Source organism: Octopus bimaculoides, chromosome 2 (assembly GCF_046866305.1).
Source record: "Octopus bimaculoides isolate indiv1 chromosome 2, ASM4686630v1, whole genome shotgun sequence".
In the NCBI taxonomy this organism is placed as follows: Eukaryota; Metazoa; Mollusca; class Cephalopoda; order Octopoda; family Octopodidae; genus Octopus; species Octopus bimaculoides.
In genome coordinates this window covers 129,431,528-129,450,955 of record NC_142929.1, presented here as the reverse complement: position 1 = coordinate 129,450,955, position 19,428 = coordinate 129,431,528, and the positions used below count along the sequence as shown (strand labels likewise).

The 19,428-nt window shown below is 33.9% G+C and overlaps 1 protein-coding gene across 6 annotated transcripts in view; it reads right to left on the bottom strand.

Moving 5' to 3' along the window:
• Positions 1–19,428, bottom strand: part of LOC106874304 (ankyrin repeat and IBR domain-containing protein 1) — a 303,299-nt gene that overhangs the window by 137,801 nt on the left and 146,070 nt on the right. The window lies entirely within an intron of this gene.

The following is a 19,428-nucleotide window of genomic DNA, read 5'->3' as shown; positions in this document are numbered from 1 at the left end:
CTGTTATACAAGTGGTGATGTTTGTTTCTAGTCTTCTGTGAAGAACCTGTCTGGCTACAGGAAAATACGACGTTGTTTTGAAACAGGTGAGGGTTAGTAACAGGAAAGATAGTGGGCTGCAGAAAACCTGCCTCAACAAAATGCATCTGACCCATGCAAGTATGGAAAATTGGATGTTAGTGATGATAATAACAATGATCTACATTTAAGTCCTTCATAATAATACTTCTATAAGGATTAGTTTCAATTTGTTCAAGCGACACAATATTAATGTAAGAATTTGAAATTATTGTATTTCAGGTTGATCATCTTTTTTTTTTGCCAAATAAACACACATACTATACATTTTTTTTTCACTCATTTATTACTGTTCTTTTTTTATTATGGTCAAAACAATGAGGAAACCTGGTCAAAGTAAGTCAGTCCCTTTATGATGTCCCTTGTGGAGACTGGTATATAATAAGGTTTGAGATGTAGAATACAGGAATGATGAAAAAGAGATCAGGTTAAGTGGTGGAGGCACTGATCCGAAGAAGAGTAGACATGTAGTGTGTGCCAAAGACAAGAAAAAAGGGGAGTGGTGTGAAAGTGGTGAAGGAAGCCAAGAAGAGAATTACAAATTTACGTAGCAAGAGTATCCAGAAGATGAGCATGGTGTTGGTGTGTTGATTTCAGTAGTTTTAGTAGACAGTGTTGTTGAGTGTGACTAGAGTGAGTGAAGGGTTGATGACGACAATGATGTGGAAGTGATAAGGAGTATAGAAACTTTTGGTGGTGTCCATAGTAGTCATAGATAATCTTTTCTACTCTAGGCACAAGGCCCAAAATTTTTTTTGGGGGGGGGCAGTTGATTAGATCGACCTCAGTACGCTACTTAATTTATTGACCCTGAAAGGATGAAAGGCAAAGTTAACCGCAGCAGAATTTGAACTCAGAATTTAAAGACAGACGAAATACTGCTAAGCATTTCGCCCGACGTGCTAACATTTTGGCCAGCTCACCACCTTATAGTAATTATCAAAGTCCTTGCTGTATCAATGTGTCGTAAGGAATCATTCAAATCATTCCAGCTGATTGAAGAATACCTTTCATGGCGCATGTTGTAAGAAGTAACAATTAGGGGTCAATAAACCAAGGGTTTTATTCACTAAATGATAAAACTTCTAAATAAGGAAGTGAACTCACTCAGCACATGATACGTTACAAAACACAAAACCTAGTTTAAATAAGGGAGAGAACTCATCCATTAGGTATGCAACATATTTAAAAGAAAGTAGAACCACATTTGCCTTTCCTTAAGAACAGAAAAATATGAAACAGTAAAATTAACAAAAGCTTAAAATTAACAAAAGTAACAGCACAACATTAATCTGAAATTAGAGTTTATGTTTATATAATTTAGCATAATAATAGAGTGTTTTTAAGTGGTTTGATATTACCATTTGATCAATAGGTGAGATAGGTATAGCAGAGCTATGGTGAAACAATCTCACTATTACTATTAATCAAAGAGTCCTCCCCACCCACTCACTCTCTCTTGAAAAATAGCATTATCATGAAAGCAAGAATGAAAGTGAGGAGTATTATTGTGATCTGGAATTGAGTCAACAATTGTTAAGTCCGATTTCATAAGCTTAACTATTTAACCAGGAGATTTGGGAAATTGTCAGAAATCATGAAACTAAAGACAGTATCTAACACTCAATTACTTTACTGAACTTAAGAAAACTTTCATTACATTACAGTCATTCAGCTTCTTCCACTTAAAGATTATGTTTACATGCATGACATTTTTAAAGGATAAGACCAGGAGAGAAATTAGCTAAGAAGGTAGTTAGATGTGATTTGAAGAATAGCATCTAATGAAAGATGGTGAGTGTTGCGGGTAACACAAAGAGAACCAAATGACTTACTCCATAAAGAACATCTTCCTAATGAGATTCTGAAAGATTCTATAAATTTAAAGCTAAGATTATCGATCACTGTATTATCAGATTGGTTCTTTTGCATTGTACTTCTTGCAATGTAAGGTGCTGATATGCACAATTCCAGCTACTGGAAAGATGATCAATTGACATTATGCGGCTAAAGGAACCTTGTACAAAGAATAAGAACTTAAGTACATTTTGCTTATTGTTGATGAGTACACAAGGTTCACATTAGCCTATTCCTGTCCAGGTATCAGTGATACAACAATAATTAAACCTTAGACTCAATTATTTGTTTTCTCTGGGAATACAACTTACATGCATGTGAACTAGAATCTCAGTTTAAGACATCAGAATTCTTAAAATTAAAATCGGGAATAAATCATAGTGACAATGTCTCATTCCATATAATCCAGACAGCAATGACCAATTCCAGTGACTTAATGACGTAATGTGGGAGACTTTACCGTTTATGCAATTAGCTTTAAACATCGCAAGTTTCCATAGGTGTAGGAGTGGCTATGTGGTAAGTAATTTGCTTACCAACCACATGATTCTGGGTTCAGTCCCATTGCGTGGCACCGTAGGCAAGTGTCTTCTACTATAGCCTCAGGCCAACCAAAGCCTTGTGAGTAGATTTGGTAGATGGAAACTTAAAGAAGCCCGTCATGTATGTATGTATATATGCTTGTGTGTCTGTGTTTCCCCCCCACCCCCCACCAACCATCACTTGCCAACCGATGTTGGTGTGTTTACATTCCTGTAACTTAGCAGTTTGGCAAAATAGACCGATAGAATAAGTACTAGGCTTACAAAGAATAAGTCCTAGGGTCAATTTGTTCGACTAGAAGTGATGCTCCAGCATGGCTGCAGTCAAATGACTGAAACAAATAAAAGAATATATTTGAGAGTCAATTATCTCAGAAACTTTTACATTCAATGAGATCAGTTTTATCAATAATGACTAACTGTACACTAAACGATAGATCCTTTCTTTTCTAAAGGTGTACAACAAATGCAGAAATTAAGCCTGTTTGAACAATTCCTGATGAAAGCAGATGATTTTAGTTTGCATTGTTTGTGTGGAAACATACTTACGAATTCGAAACAGATCCTTTGGTTGAAACAAATCAGCTGGATGACATCAAAGGATATTATGCAATTTTTAAATATAATGGTGGGTGGAAAGATATAGTAAATTGCAGAGCCCTTGCACTTTCATCATAATCATAATCATCATCAAACTTTGGATATTACCGTCTCAAGTCCTTGGACTCATAGGGCCAGTGGCCAGGTTTCCGTGGCATATAGGTGACTGAGATCATAATATTCACCACCTACTGAATGGGATGCCAGTCCATCATAAGGTGGGGTGACTCATTTACAACTGAGCAGACTGGAGCAACATGAAATGAAGTATCTTGCCCAAGAAAACAACACCCTTCTCAGTCCAGAAATTGAAAGCATGAACCATGATCTTGAAACCATGAATGTAACACACTAACACACTAACCACTAAGCCATGCACCTTCATTCTTGCAAGTTACCCAAATAAAACTTAAAAGAATGAAGAATTACATGAAAATTGAATAAAGTATGAAGATAAAAGTAGTACTTTTGATGTGTGTACACCTTGTGATTTTTCTGTTATTATTGATGAGAAGCCACAACTAAACATTAGAACCTGTATACCAATTAATAATGTTTTATGTTGAAGCTAACATGTTGTACATATTCCTCCAATATTTGGAACTCTAAACTGTAGAGAATGTTCTACAATTTGTCACGTGCATATACATGTAATGTTTTAAACACAGTATCAGACATTGTGCACAGTGTGATGCATTAGCTCTTCAATCAAATAAAAATAAAAAAAATTTTGGTCTACAACAAGAACAGCGACAGACTGGAATTACTGAATAAAGCTTCTGGAAGTATTTGTTTCCTACATAACAATAAAGAGGAATTTCAAAGGAGATAAGTTACTAAAATCTTATAGACAAATTCATTGTCTTACAAAATAAATGATAAAGTTGAGAATAAAATTGGTTTGAACAAAACATTTGACTTCAAATGTCTCCAAATTTCCAAAATGTTTTTATTAGAAATATAAATAAAAATATAGTAAGCAAACATATATTGTAACTTTCCCCAATTTTCTGCTTAAGCAATTTTTCAATATTAATTTATATGAAGATTTGTATAGTTTCTATTTATTTTATTTTAAAAGCTCACAAAGCATTCAATATTATACGCAAAACTGACTTGGATAATTATTATACAGTAAAACAGCAGAATCTGAGCAAACTATTAATGTTCTGCATCGGGCCAAAACATTAGACTTTTCTTCCTCATGGCATACAATTTATTACACTGTTTGAACTATTTGTAATTATTACACACAATCCCCTTTAGTTGGTTTCAACTGTTGTAGCTCTCTGGACATATGGAAAGATATATGGCAGCTACAATTATTCTGATCACTAATTCTTGAAAATTTTCCCATTTTATGCACTTGAAGTATTTTGTTTAGATATTATTATCCACCAACGAACAAACAGGATTTTGTTAATGTAGTTTTGAAAGATATTTGCATGATTTAACAATAGAAGCAGAATAAAATAATGATTCAACCCAAGTTTTCAGATTAAAAAAATATATACATATACATATAAATATACATATATGTACACATTATATATATAATTACATCTACTTTAAGTGGAAAGTGTTATTCTAATACTTTTAGTTAATAAAATCTACAAATATTTCCATTCTATTTTACGCTATCAGATATTTTTTATAAGCAGTTGTTTGAACTTCTGGCTGATTGCCAATTTTATACTCCAATTTTGAATGAGATAGTTATTCACACAATTTCCATTTTTCAATTTTAAATTAATTCAAAACTACTATTGCTGCCACTCAACTGCCTTCACATCTCAATTACTGTTTCTCCCATCATACACACCTCTGCCTTTCACCTACTCACTCACTGACTCATTGTAGTCCTACTGTCATTGCTATTTCTTTCGATACCCTTCTTCGTCATACTTTCTGAGTTGTGCAGGTCTTTTAGCTTTGCCAGGTATATGCCAAGTTTCTCTAGTATTGGTGCCATGATATAAACACCAAGTACACTTTGTAAGGTTGTTGGTGTTAGAAAGAGCATCCAGCCATAGAAACCATGCAAAAATTGAGGGGTATGAACAAAATATAGTTCTCTGGCAGCAATTCAGAATAAAACTGATTTATATTAATAAATGTTGTTGTTCAGCCACAAGTGAGCCCTGATCGAGTAGAACTATGATCAAAAGCATTCCAACCATGACCATCTCATCTTATCTGCATGTGCAGGAAATCCAGGATCACATTATCAAAGATTCCCTTCAGTAAAACAGCAGGGTTTGATTTGCAGGAAGTTGTAATTTCAAGCAGATTGAGCAAGCAAGTTGAAGCATTTTTTTTCTTTGTTTTTGAATAATTGTAATTCTCTGAAGCAAATTTAAGACACAGCATTCCATTTAACAAATGAAATTGCTAATTTAAGTTGACTTTAGCATTCAATTTTGCTGTGAAGCCATTGGAGGTTGATTTTTGTGTTTGATAATGTTACGAAGCCTTTAAAGGATGACGTTTGAATTTAATTCTGCTCTGAAGACTTTAAGCAGTTGACTTCTGCATTTCAATTTATGAAGCCTTTAGAGACAAGGTGAGCTGATGTTTCTACATCGAAGAAGATGGAACACTTTTATGAGAAACAAAACAAAAAAAAAACCAAATAGGTAATTTTTCTTAAAATTATATAAAAAGAAATATATCTAAATCTCCAAAGGCAAAGTAAAATAGATGTATTCATGACAAGAATGGTTCAGCCTTCTCTCTAGCACAAAAATGACATACAAGTAGCTTGGCAGGGTTGTCCTATGTATTAAAATTAAAATTATTATTATTATCATTTTCATCTTTTTTTCAATTCTGTTACCATTTCTTGCCGAGTGTCTTCCTGACACCTAGGGCAGAGGAACATATTGCATACATTGATAGGCCATTAGAACAAGCACACCAAATTGTTCATTTACCGTCATGTGAGAGAGGAAAAGGGGAAGAAAGGGAGAAAAAAGAAAAAATAGAAAAGTAAACAAATAAAATAAAGGAGGAAAAAGGAAAGAAAATTCTGTCAAGTTCGACTTTGCCTTTCATCCTTTTGGGGTTGATAAAATAAGTACCAGCTGAGTGCTGGGGTCGATGTAATCGATTATCCCCCTCCCCCAAATTTCAGGCTTTGTGCTTGTTGTAGAAAGGGTCATTATTATTATTATTAAGGCGGTGAGCTGGCAGAATCGTTCTACTGTGGTAAACTTAGCCTTTCATCCTTTTGGAGTCAATAAAATAAGTACCGGTTCAGCACTGGGGTTGATGTAACTGATTAGCCCCCTCCCACAAAATTTTAGGCCTTGTGCTTAGGCCACGAGCTGGCAGAATCATTAGTATGCCAGGTGAAATGCTTAGTAGTATTTCATCCATTGCCACGTTTTGAGTGCAAATTCCACCACAGTCCACTTTGCCTTTCCTCTTACCAGCTGAGTATTGGGGTTGATGTAATCGACGTACTCTCTCCCCGAAAATTCTTGACCATATGCCAAAATTTAAAACAATTATCATTATTAAATTACAAATTAAAAGCAGCACCAATAATGTAAACATTATTGATTGCACATAATGTATTGATTTGCTTGTTCACTGGTTGACTGCAGTATAATGCCTTAGGGACGAGTCCCCCACAGCACTGGCGAAATAGCAGTATCCATCATTCCTAAATAAGATTGGAGGCAAGTTGTCTCACTTGTCTATGACTTTTAGGTGTTTTACAACCCAGTGCTATGAGAGAGTTGTCCCCAAAGTGCTACACCATAGCAAACTGGTGAACAAGCAAAACACATACATTGATTATGTGCAGTTGATAATTATTATTATTATTGTTGTTGTTAATCTTGATAAATGAAATTAAACAATTGAGTTGCTTACAAATCCTATCAAATAGAAAACATTTGCTTACAAGATATAATGTGATGGGTTTGTGTATGACAAAGCATAATATTTATACAGTATAATATTTATACAATTTATCTTAAACATCTCTCAACAGACATTTCCTGATTGATATTTTATTTCATTTCTTTTTTTTATTTTCCACCTTTTAATAATACTCAACAGTATGCAATAAAAGAAACTCAACTAAAATTTCAAGATTAAATCAAGTGCTTTAAGTGTGACGTAGTATATCTCCTTTAAGTAGCTGCTTATCAAACAGATAAGCAGCATTGGATGCCCAAGAGCAAATCAAGTTACATGATAGCAAGTAAGATCTGTATATTAGTATTTTTATCTCTGGGTCTTAACGAAAACAGAAAAGAAAAAGCAATACAATCATATAATTTATTTCCTTTTGATACTTTAGGTGTGTGTGTGTGTGTTTGTAGGTAGTGATTTGGCCAAGTCGATGGCGCATCAGATAAAATGCCTGGTGGTAACTGTTCCAACTGTTTGAGCTCTTGGTTCAAAATTTTGTTCAAAACTTTGCCTTTCAGGGATCAAGAAATAAAATGCCAGTCCTGTACTGGTATCAATTTTTCTCTCCCACTCTTTCTTTCTTTCTTTCTTTCTTTCTCTGTCTGTCTGTTTCTCCCTCTTTCTAAAAGAAATTGAGTGTGGTGGTCCAACCTGCAGAGAACATGGGTCAGCCAGATTTTAAAATAGCCCAAAACAGCACCATATGCAATTGAGGATTCAAAAGAAAGAAGATATATATATATATATATATATATATATATATATATATATATATACTTGGAAATGGATGCATGGTGTTCAATTAAATAATAATAATAAATAATATATATATATATATATATATATATATATATATATATATATATATATATATATATTTGCATATATGCAGAAAGGACGTCACCAACTGTGTAAAAAACATGAAATATGTAGACAAACAAGTTAAATAAGTAAACAAAGAAAAAAATAGAACTCTTGTTGTTTACGTATTTAACTTGATTGTCTATGCATTTCATGTTGTTTAAACAGTTGGTGACGTCCTGTACCCATATATGCATATGCATATATATATAATTTATTATTGATATATATATGTGTAAGCTCACAAGAAATGAAGCCAGTATGCTCCGATGGATGTGTAATGTCAGTGTGCATACTCGACAGAGTGTAAGTACCTTGAGAGAAAAGTTAGACCTAAGAAGCATCAGTTGTGGTGTGCAAGAGAGACGATTGCACTGGTATGTTCATGTGGTGAGAATGGATGAGGATAGCTGTGTGAAAAAGTGCCACACCCTTGCGGTTGAGGCTACCTGTGGAAGAGGTAGACCCAGGAAGACCTGGGATGAGGTGGTGAAGCACGACCTTCGAACATTAGGCCTCACCGAGACAATGACTAGTGACCGAGACCATTGGAAATATGCTGTTCGTGAGAAGACCCGGCAAGCCAAGTGAGACCATAATCCATGGCCTTTGCCAGGGGTGTAGCCAGCCCACTTATACGTACCTTTACTTCATTGGACACTAAACTCTGCTTGTGAAGATCAGTTGAGGCAAGTGAAATCGAAATCGAACCAAATTCGACAACTGGCACCCATGCCAACATTTCCTTCATTGGACACTAAACTCTGCTTGCGAAGACCGGTTGGGGCAAGTGAAATTGAAATCGTAATTGAACCAAATTCAATGACTGGCACCTGTACCAGTGGAGTGCCAACAGCACCGTCCAAGCGTGATCATTACCGGAGCAGCTGTCTAGCTTCTGTGCCGGTGGCACGTAAATAACACCATTTGAGCATGATTGTTACCAGTGTCGCCTTACTGGCACATGAAAAAACATTCAAGCACAGTTGTTGCCAGTGCCGCTGGACTGGCTCCTGTGCAGGTGGCATGTAAAAGACACCATTTTGAACATGGCCGTTGCCAGTAACGCCTGACTGGCCCTTGTGCCGGTGGCACGTAAAAGCACCCACTACACTCTCGGAGTGGTTGGCATTAGGAAGGGCATCCAGCTGTAGAAACTCTGCCAGATCAGATTGGAGCCTGGTGCAGCCATCTGGTTTGCCAGTCTTCAGTCAAATCGTCCAACCCATGCTAGCATGGAAAGCGTATGTTAAATGATGATGATGATGATCTTTATCTTTTATTTGTTTCAGACATTGGCCTGCAGCCCTGCTGGGACATCACCTTGAAGGTTTTAATTGAACAGATTAACCCTAATGCCCAATTACTTTTTTTCAAGTTTAATACTTATTCTATCGGTCTCTTGCTAAACTGCTAAGTTACAGATACATAAACAGACACAAGTTGTCAAGTATTGGTGGTGGTGGGGAACAAATATAGCATATGCATGAAGAGACACAAACACACACACACACATAGATATATACATATACATATGATGAGCTTCTACACAGTTTCTGTCAACCAAATTCACTCACAAAGCATTGGTTGCCCTTGGGCTGTAGTAGAAAACACTTCTCCAAAGTACTATGCAGTGGGACTGAACCCAAAATCACATGGTTTCAGAGTGAGATTCTGAACATAATACAATACTTTCCATATTTTCAATATTGTTTTTGTGTTTTTTAGAACATCATCTCTAATTGTTTTTCAGTTATGTTTAAAAATTCATTTAATGGCTGATTAATGGAATAGTAAAAGATAAGACTAAATAACTGAACAGATCGTTTTTTAACTCTGTTTCTAGCTAAATCAAAAATTATAATTTTAGCCATTTCATGGTTGATGTCAAAGCTTTGTTATCATAATAAAATTGCAAATCATAATATAGATAAGTATCGCAACACAAAGGAGATAAATGAAATTTTGTGTTCACATAAAATCTTATTTCTTACAATAAATAAAAATATTAAGATAAATAAACAAAATATATTAATTGATAACTTATCTTAATACAACTGCCAATTGATCAGTCCAACCATTATTATCTAACTGCATAAATGTAAAATTACATGTAATTCATCACAATATAATTTCTTGGTTAGCATCTCATTTATTATACTTAAGCTATACATAGAGCTGAATGGAAAGGTTATTATTATTATTGCATAAATTTCTCTAAATCATATCATTCATAAATTAGTGTAAAATTGTAAAGAACATTGCTTGTAAAAATTTAATAAAACAGATTTTTCACAGAAGCAGGACCTTTATGCTAGATACATAGATGCACAAGAGTCGCTAGCAGTAGAAGCACCCATAAAAGGATTCCCTGGATGTAGTAGATAATTTCTATTACCTAGGTAATGTAATTAGTGCTTGAGGTGGCTAAATTAAAAGCATTGCTTCTAATTTAAGAAAGGGGCAGAAGTTCAGGGAGATGTGGCCTTTGTTGGCAACAATGAGTTTCTATCTGTTCACAAAGTAGACAGCCTGAAGCATGTGTGAGAGTTATGAGGCTGCAAGAAAGATCTGCATTATTACTGAAATAAATGAGGTGAGCATAAACTGCTGCACGTGCAATGTTAACTTGTAATAAAAGGAAGAGCACAAGGGAAATGAGATAACAGCTGAGTATTAACGGTATTAGCAAAAGTGTATAGGAGAGACAGCTGCTCTAGTTTAGACATGTGTAGATGGACAGTTAGTGTGAACTGAAAACATGCAACATGCTGTCAGTACTGATAACAGTAGAAGATGAAGACTAGAGAAGGTGTGGAAAATGGCAAGGTCACATCTCTTGATACTGAACCTCAAAGAAGAGTCGGAATAGTATTTTCACAGCTATTTAATCTTCTTGTTTTCAATTCTTGAGAGTAACCATGAGGTTAAATTCTAAACCTGGCTAATTATGAAAGACCAGATGGAATTACAATATGTGGCATTATCTATCCAGTTAATGGTAGCATAGAAAATGTGGGTGCTAAAAATGTGAACACTATTGTTAAAAAGTGATGTTTTGTTATTCTTAAGAAAAGGAAAAAAAGTTCAGAGACACCCAATGAAATATTTCAAATTTGGAATACCAACACCAGTATGTGTACTTATCTGTAAAGACAAGAAGATAACCAATACCAGACTCTTAGTTATATCACTCGGCATTCATCATATGACTAACACAAAATCCCTAATCCCTTATCATTGATCTACACAGAACACTGCCTGGAGGAAGACATCTACCATCATGAAATGGATGGTATTTACCCATCACAACTATGTCTTCCAGAAGACAATCAAAGAAGTAAAGGATGTCTTTATGTCTGTGGCTTGCAAGCTTTCTAACCTCCAAACATTCATTCTTTTCTGAAACCTCTTATCAAACATAGTTTCATAAGTAGCACTTTTACTCTTTGATAAGGCCACTACATTTACTTCCTATTTTATTTCCAATTATGTACTGCATACACACAAACAAACAAGTCTTAATGGTGTTCTTTCTATTATCATCCAACAGTAAATCCACAAGCTAGCAACTACGTTCCCCAAATCCACAAGCTAGCAACTATGTTCTTTTTCCTCTAAAGGGATTTACTCAACGTTAAAGAAACACCCAAGTCTATCCTGTTACTGAGAACAGCAATTTCTTTGACTGGCCAACTATTAACCTTACTTCCATAGTTTCAAATGCGATTGGAATAAGTTAGAAACTTCCACCTTGTTTACCAATCTCAATATCTTTACCTTCTTAGTGACCCACTAGTACAGTTACTATTAAAACAAATTCATGAGGTTGTTGCCCTTGATATCATGAAAGAAATATTGTGAAAGAAGTCAAATAATTCTAGCACAAGAACCCTTATATTTCAACCCAATGGGATTCACACATTTTTCATTTCTTGAACTATAAGTTTCCTGTAAAACTGTTCTGCTGCAGAACATACACTCATCTCTATTGTACCTTGATTCTTGTTCGGTTTTTCTGTGCATTTTCTGTACATTAATGACTTTTCAACTTTTAATTATAACACCACAAATTTCTATGCCGATTACATGTTCTTCCTTACCCAGCTCACACTCAGATTATGTTGTACAAAACTTGGCTGTAATTCACTTTACCAACCATTGCAAGTAATCAGAACAAGTGAAAATAGAAAGGATTTGTTTTGTTTCTGCATGATTTAATTGATATTATCATGCACATTATAATTTGTTTCCAGTACAACCACATACATGTAAAATGGCATATATTCTTTAACTGAGACAAACCAAACACACACCCTTCTCCTACTGCAACTATAATTTTCTTTCATTTTAATCAGTGCAAAAGCTTTTATAGCTGTCAGTAGTTACTGAGTCAGTAATCAGCAATACTTTGTAGAATGTAGCACCACATTCAATACCTATGCTAAATTCACTCTTGTTATCCATGTGTTGAACAATTTCATTCCCACATTCCACTCCACTCCCTCAGTCAAGATTAGACAAATGCTTCATTAATGTACTATGGTCCAAACTTATCTCCTGGCATACTTTAATTGCTTAACTCTTATGGATATTCAACATAGTTGCTTGATATTCTGATACGATGGTTAACTCACCTACATGTAAATTCCAATTAAATCAAACATTCCAAATTTAAACCAATGAAAGAGCATTTATGAAACTACCAGACCTACTAAAATTTCCAACAAAATCTCCCTTAAATCACATAATATCAACTTCAAAAAGGAAGGACAGATTGAATAAATGTAGTTCTAGATATACTACATCTAAATTACAGCTGGGAAATTTTTGATCAAAGGCCTGCTTGATTAAGGCTAACCAAGAGTTAAATTTATGTTTCAATGAAAATCAAAATGTAAAGGTTATATAGCTATGCTACAAAAATGACTGACTTTCAAGGAATATATGTATATAACACTATAATCTCATCACAGAATATATATAGTATTAAGACACATAGTATTAGGAATCTGGGTTTGTAAAATATACTAAAACTCACACTGAATACTTCTCACATGTCACATGCAATGCTCCCAGGTTATACACAAGTATACACAAGCTCATGGTTTGATGTTCAGTTCCTTTGCACAGCACCATGGGCAAGTGTCTTCTACTATAGCCTTGGACTGATCAAAGCCTTGTGAGTGGAGCTGGTAGATGGAAATTGAAAGAAGCCTGTTGTATATATATGTATACGTATCTATGTGTGTGTGTCTTTGTGTCAGTGTTTGTTCCCCTTTACTGTTTGACAGCTGATGTTGGTGTGTTTACATCCCCATAACTTTGCAGTTCAGCAAAAGTGGCAGATAGAATAACTACCAGGTTTTAAAAAGAAACAAACATAAGCACCAGGGTTGATTTATTCGATTAAGATTCTTGAAAGAAGTACCCCGTTATTGAAACATGTAAAAGATAAAACTTACTTGTCTCAAGAAATGGCGTGGAGGTACTTTAAAGCAGAGATTGATGACATTCTCTGGACAAAACCCTTCTAGGGAAGCCAGAAAACCATAGAATTGAAAGCTGTTACAAAAGATTGCACAGGAGAGTCAGATTTGAGAGGATATATTGGTGGCCACAAGGACTGAAAGCCACAGGGATTGATGCTCCACAGAGACTAAAATCCAAAATATGTACCATGTAGTGCAAACATTTTCAGAAGCCAACTTCATTTGCATTATTGTGCCCAATTTGGAAGATATGGCTTACCTTTCATTTGTTTCAGTCATTGGACTGTGGTCATGCTGGGGCACTGCCTTAAGGAATTTAGTCAAACAAATTGGCCCCAGTAGTTATTTATTTGTTAAGCCTGATATTTATTCTATCAGTCTCTTTTGTCAAACTGGTGTCATCGGGGTGTAAACAAATACCAGCTATCTCAAGCAGTGGTGAGAGCAGACAAGCAAACATATATACACACACATATAACTATATATATATATATATATATATAATAATAATAATAATAATTAGGGACAAAATCCAAAATTACAGGTAAAAACTCAATTAAAATCAATTAATAAAAAATTAAAATGATAATGGATGAAGGGAGGATTACATAAATTATCATTGTTTTAAATTATCTTTATTTTAAATATAATTTGAACGAAGTTTAAGTTTAAAATAATAATGAAGATAAAATTAGTACATATTTAACCGGTGTAATAGTTAAAGCTATACTATTTAAAGCTAAAAGCGTTTATTTAATTATCATTAAAAATCAATTGAATAATAGAAAAATACAAGAATATTTATTTCTACAAACATAAGAATAAAAATATGAATGAAAAAATTATGAATGAAAAAATTATGAATGAAAAAATTAGGATAATTTATGTAAGCTGTTTTTTGTATATAATATACATGTTATTATAATGGATGAAGGGGGGATTATTGAATGGTTATTATTTTAATATTTCGATATTTTTAACAATTTTTCTATCTTTATAAAATAAGTATTTCATATTAATTCATTTGGTACTTATTGTTGGTTGAGATATATATATCTAATTAATGTTCTATTTACGATCTGACGATTAGCTATATTTTTGAAAAGAATTTATTTTCAATAATTTCAATTGATTTTTATCGATTTAAATTTCCTTTCTATTTGAAAATTAGTTATGAAACACGTGTAATCATTTTATTATATTTATCTTATGATATTTACTTTGCTTTATATTATACTAATTTATTGTGCTTTTAATTGTTAATTTTTCTATATGTGATAGTGGATTTTCATCGATGAGTTCTTGAAACTTGGTTATTTTCCCTAAAACTATATATATATATATATATATATATATATATATATATATATATATATATGCATATATATATATATTAATATTGTTGCACCTCTTATGTGTTGGCACTTATCAAAACAATCATTGTCCAAATTGAATTGCATCAAAAATGTTTCTGCAGTCAATTTGGTGAGATTACAAAGGTGTTGTGTATTTTGAGCTGCTTCCAAGGGACCAAATGATCAATTCAGATGTTTACTGTCAACAACTAATGAAACTGGAGGCAGTAATCAAAGAAAAACAGCCAGAATTGGCAAATCATAAAGGAATCATGTTCCACCATGACAATGCCAGACCACATGTCTTTGCTAATTCGTGAAAAATTATTGGAGCTTGGTTGGGAAGTGATGTTACATCCACCATATATCCCTGACCTTGCACCATTAGATTTCCATTTATTTCAAAGTTTTCAAAATTCTTTGAATGGTAAAACTCTCAATAATGATGATGACCTGAAATCGCACTTGCTTCAGTTTTCGGCTGATAAGGACCAGAAGTTCTATGAGCACGGAATCATGAAGTTGCCAGAAAGATGACGAAAGGTCATCAAACAATATGGAAAATATACAATTGATTAAAGTTCATTCATTATATGAAAAAAAAAATGACTTTTATTTCACACTAAAAAACCAAAATTACTTTCTTGCCAACCCAATATTACATGAGACTTAACGATCTCAATCAATGGCTCACAGTGAACTGCTTACCCCGTTGCTCACAGTTCTTTATTTTACAGCAATGTGTCAGTCCACTTTTAGTCACTTGGGGGTGATGGTCGGAATCCTTCCACAATAATATATATACACAACAGGCTTCCATTCAGTTTCTGTCTGCCAAATTCACTCATAAGCTATAGAGAAAAACATTTGCCCAAGCTTTCCTGTAGTGAGACTGTAACTGAAACTACATGGTTGCAAAGCAAGCATTTTAACTACACAGCCATGTCTGACCATAAGTATTTTAGGAGTTTTCTGTTTAGGACAAAATTTCTATTCTTTGTACAAGGTATAAAAGTTTCAATTTCAAAAAATTATTATTTCTCAGTTGATCCTATAACCTCAGAATATCTTAAGAACAGAAATACTGTTAATGAAATGAAAATATACAAAAATGGTAACAAAAATAAATAAATGTTTAAAATTCTAACATCCAAAAAATGATGTCTTTTATATTTCTAACTAGAAACCAATACACCTGTCAAAGATCCTGACAGCTCAACTGAAATACATTATCAATATATTGGTAAAGCATGGAGATTCTTATGTTCATGTGTTATTGAGAGGTGAGTTTGAGATTTTGGACAAAGTCCTTCTTCATGGAGTATGAGAAGTTTTTCTTTATCTTAGTCTGTGAAAGCATGGACACTGATGAATGCTAGGAAACAGCAAAAAACTTGTAGCTGTGCATGAGTGGAATGGGAGTGGTCAAAGAAAGAAAAGAGATTGAAGTGACAAAGGAAAAGAATCTAGGAGATTGGGTGAGGTTGGAAGCAGAGAGAAATAATTGTCCGTTGTAGCACAGTTTCTACAGCTTGATGACCTTCCTGACTCCAACCACTTAACAGAATGTGGTAGGTGCTTTTTACGTTCCACTGGCACAAGTGCGTTTATGCAGTACCAGTACGGGTGTTTTTATGTGGCACTGGCACCTGAAAGGCCAAACCTGTATGTGTGGATTTTATCTAGCTTGATGCATCTTATCAAGAACAGCAAATCACCACAACTCTTGTCATTTCCTTAGTGAAGAAACTTTCTCAACACATTGTCCCACATCTTCCTGGGTCTACCCCTTCCACAGGTATCCTCCACAATAATAATAATAATAATAATAATAATAATAATAATGGTTTCAAATTTTAGCACAAGGCCAGAAAGTTTGGCAGTAGGGGCAATTTTACATCAATCCCAATATTGAATTGGTACTTATTTTATTGACTCTGAAAGTGTGAAAGGCAAAGTTGATCTCAGCAGAATTTGAACTCAGAATGCAAAGATGTACAAAATACCGCTAAGCATTTAGCCTACCATACTAATCATTCTGCTAGCTTGTTTCCATAATAATAATAATAATAATAATAAACATGTATCTTGTTCAAGAATTAACAATATATATATATATATATATATATATATATATATATATATATATATATATATATATTATTGCTTGTCCATAGCAAGAAAACACACACATATTCCCAATTCTAATGAATAGAAAATTCCAAGCTAAAGGAATGCCCATGCAGCAAATGCTGTTTAAGAATTATTTATTTTTATTTTTTTTTTCAGATACCTGAAAGCTAATAAAACTGCCAAAAAACTTAGGTTTCTTTCCAATAATAAAAATAATGGCTGAGTCCCCTGAAGGTAAATTTCATATAATTGTGGAATAATGTAACAGAAAAACAAAGTGAAAATAAAGGATACTGCATGATTTGCAAATCATTACTTTGTCAGTAATCTTTATCTTCAGGCTAAACTTTTAAATTAGCTTAAAAACAGTTTTTCTGTTTCAATAACTTTATCTTCTCCAAACAAGCCAGATGGTTTACCGATCACAATGAAAATACATTGTTGCATGCCTTTTATGTGCATGTTAACTCCACTTCTATGCAAGTCATATCTCTAATCTCACACATGAAATAAAAATATTATCCTTCCTTTACAGAATAAAAAACATTCTGGAACAATTTCTTCGCCAATGTACTTACATTTATTACTTATCTCCATATCTTTAGATCCTGGGTGAGACATTAAGCTGCACCCAGTGGTGAGGTTCCAGCTAAGGAATTCAGGGGTTTTGGAGGAGTATGGAATTACTCCTTAGCCACTATTACAACAAAGTCTGCTTTGACCTGGGATTGGTAGTACCTGGCAAGAGTCCTAGTTATGGATCAAATAGCAGATGACCTTGTAGCTAAGGCAAACATGACATAGAGGAGGACAGGAGGGCTGGTCTCCAAGCATGCATCACATGTCCAACAGAGTGTAGATGCGCCCTGATGTCATGTGAACCAGCCCTGCCTATGCAAGGGTTAAACAGATCCTGTATTTTAAGGGTAAGCTTGCAAGAGCAAAACACTAGCAAAATAAAATGGAAATACAACAGCAGAAGGCAATGAAAAATTCTGCTGTATCTTTCCAAGAAAAATGAAGAATATTCAGATTTTGGCACGGACTTCCATGTTCACTGATGTCTAACAACATGGCAAATGAAGAGTGACATTTTAAAAACAACATTACTTGTTCAAGCATAAAGATCACTTAGCCAACCAATCCAAGAAGGTCACACAGAATGAGGTAGCACTGCTTCTTTTCAAGAATGTGACTTAAATTAACCCTTTAGCATTCAGATTATTCTTTCAAATGTAATGCTAACCTATTGTTTGGAATCATTCATGCATTATCTCATAGATTTGAGATATCAATGATGTAATTGTTTACTTTTAGACAGGCATTGTAGGGCATGTATGAGGCCAGATCTAGCAGGTTTGAAACTAAAGCAGATAGAATATTTGGGCTGGTTCAGATGTGAAAGAGTTAAAGTATAAGAAAATCATATAACTGAAACATTTTGTTCAGAACAAAATTTATGACATGAGAAAAAATGCATATGCTTAAAAAAAAATGTAATATGATTAGAAGTTCTTGGGTTATCATTTTAAACTTTTCCTCCATGCCTGCAGCTCAACTTGATGTTAGATCATGGAAGAAGTTGCATATCATTAAGTAACTATTAAACAGAAATAGTTTATAAATTATTAATACTAAATTCAAATATATTGAATTTCTTAAACGATAAATTCAATATTACATTAACAAAAACAGACAGATCTGAAGCTGACCTTCAGTAGAGAGGATATGTCATTGATAAGGTTGCGAATGGCAACAAAAATGATTCTGGCAAACCTAAGTGATTTATTGACTGAATGAACAAATAATCAAACAATTGATTAGTGAATTGATGAAATGGTTAACTGTGTGGTAAGAAGCTTGATTCAGAACTACATGGTTCCCTGTTTAGTCTTACTGCATGGCACTTTGGGTAAGTGTTTTCTACTATAGCCTCAGGTTAACCCAAACCTTGTGAGTAGATTTGGTAGATGGAAACTGAAAGAAGCCTATCGCATATATATATATATATATATATATACACATATATATCATATATCAACATGTATATATATATATATATATATATATATATATATATATATATATATACTTCGGATAAAAAAAAGAGAGAGAGGAGTGTGTGTGTGACCCACTGCCATTTGACAACTGTTGTTGGTGTGATTATGTCTTTGTATCAAAGCAATTCAGCAAAAGACCAATAGAATTGAAAAACAAAAACCAAAAAAAAAACCAAATAAATTAATACTATGGTCAATGCATTCAGCAAAAAATTCTTCAAGATAGTGCCCCAGCATGGTTGCAGTCTAATGACTGAAACAAGCAAAAGACAAAAAATAAAAGATAATTGACTTATAATAATTTCTTCTACTATAGGTATCAGGTCTGAAATTTGGGGAACGATCCAGTACATCAGCCCCAGTACTCAGTTGGTACTTATTTTATCAACTCTGAAAGGATGAAAAGCCAAGTCAAAACTCAGCAGAATTAAGATGGACAAGCATGCTAATAATTCTGCCAGCTTGCCTCCTTAAAAAAAAAAGAAGTGAAATAAAACCAGTGCATGTGTTTATCATTGGCAAGATC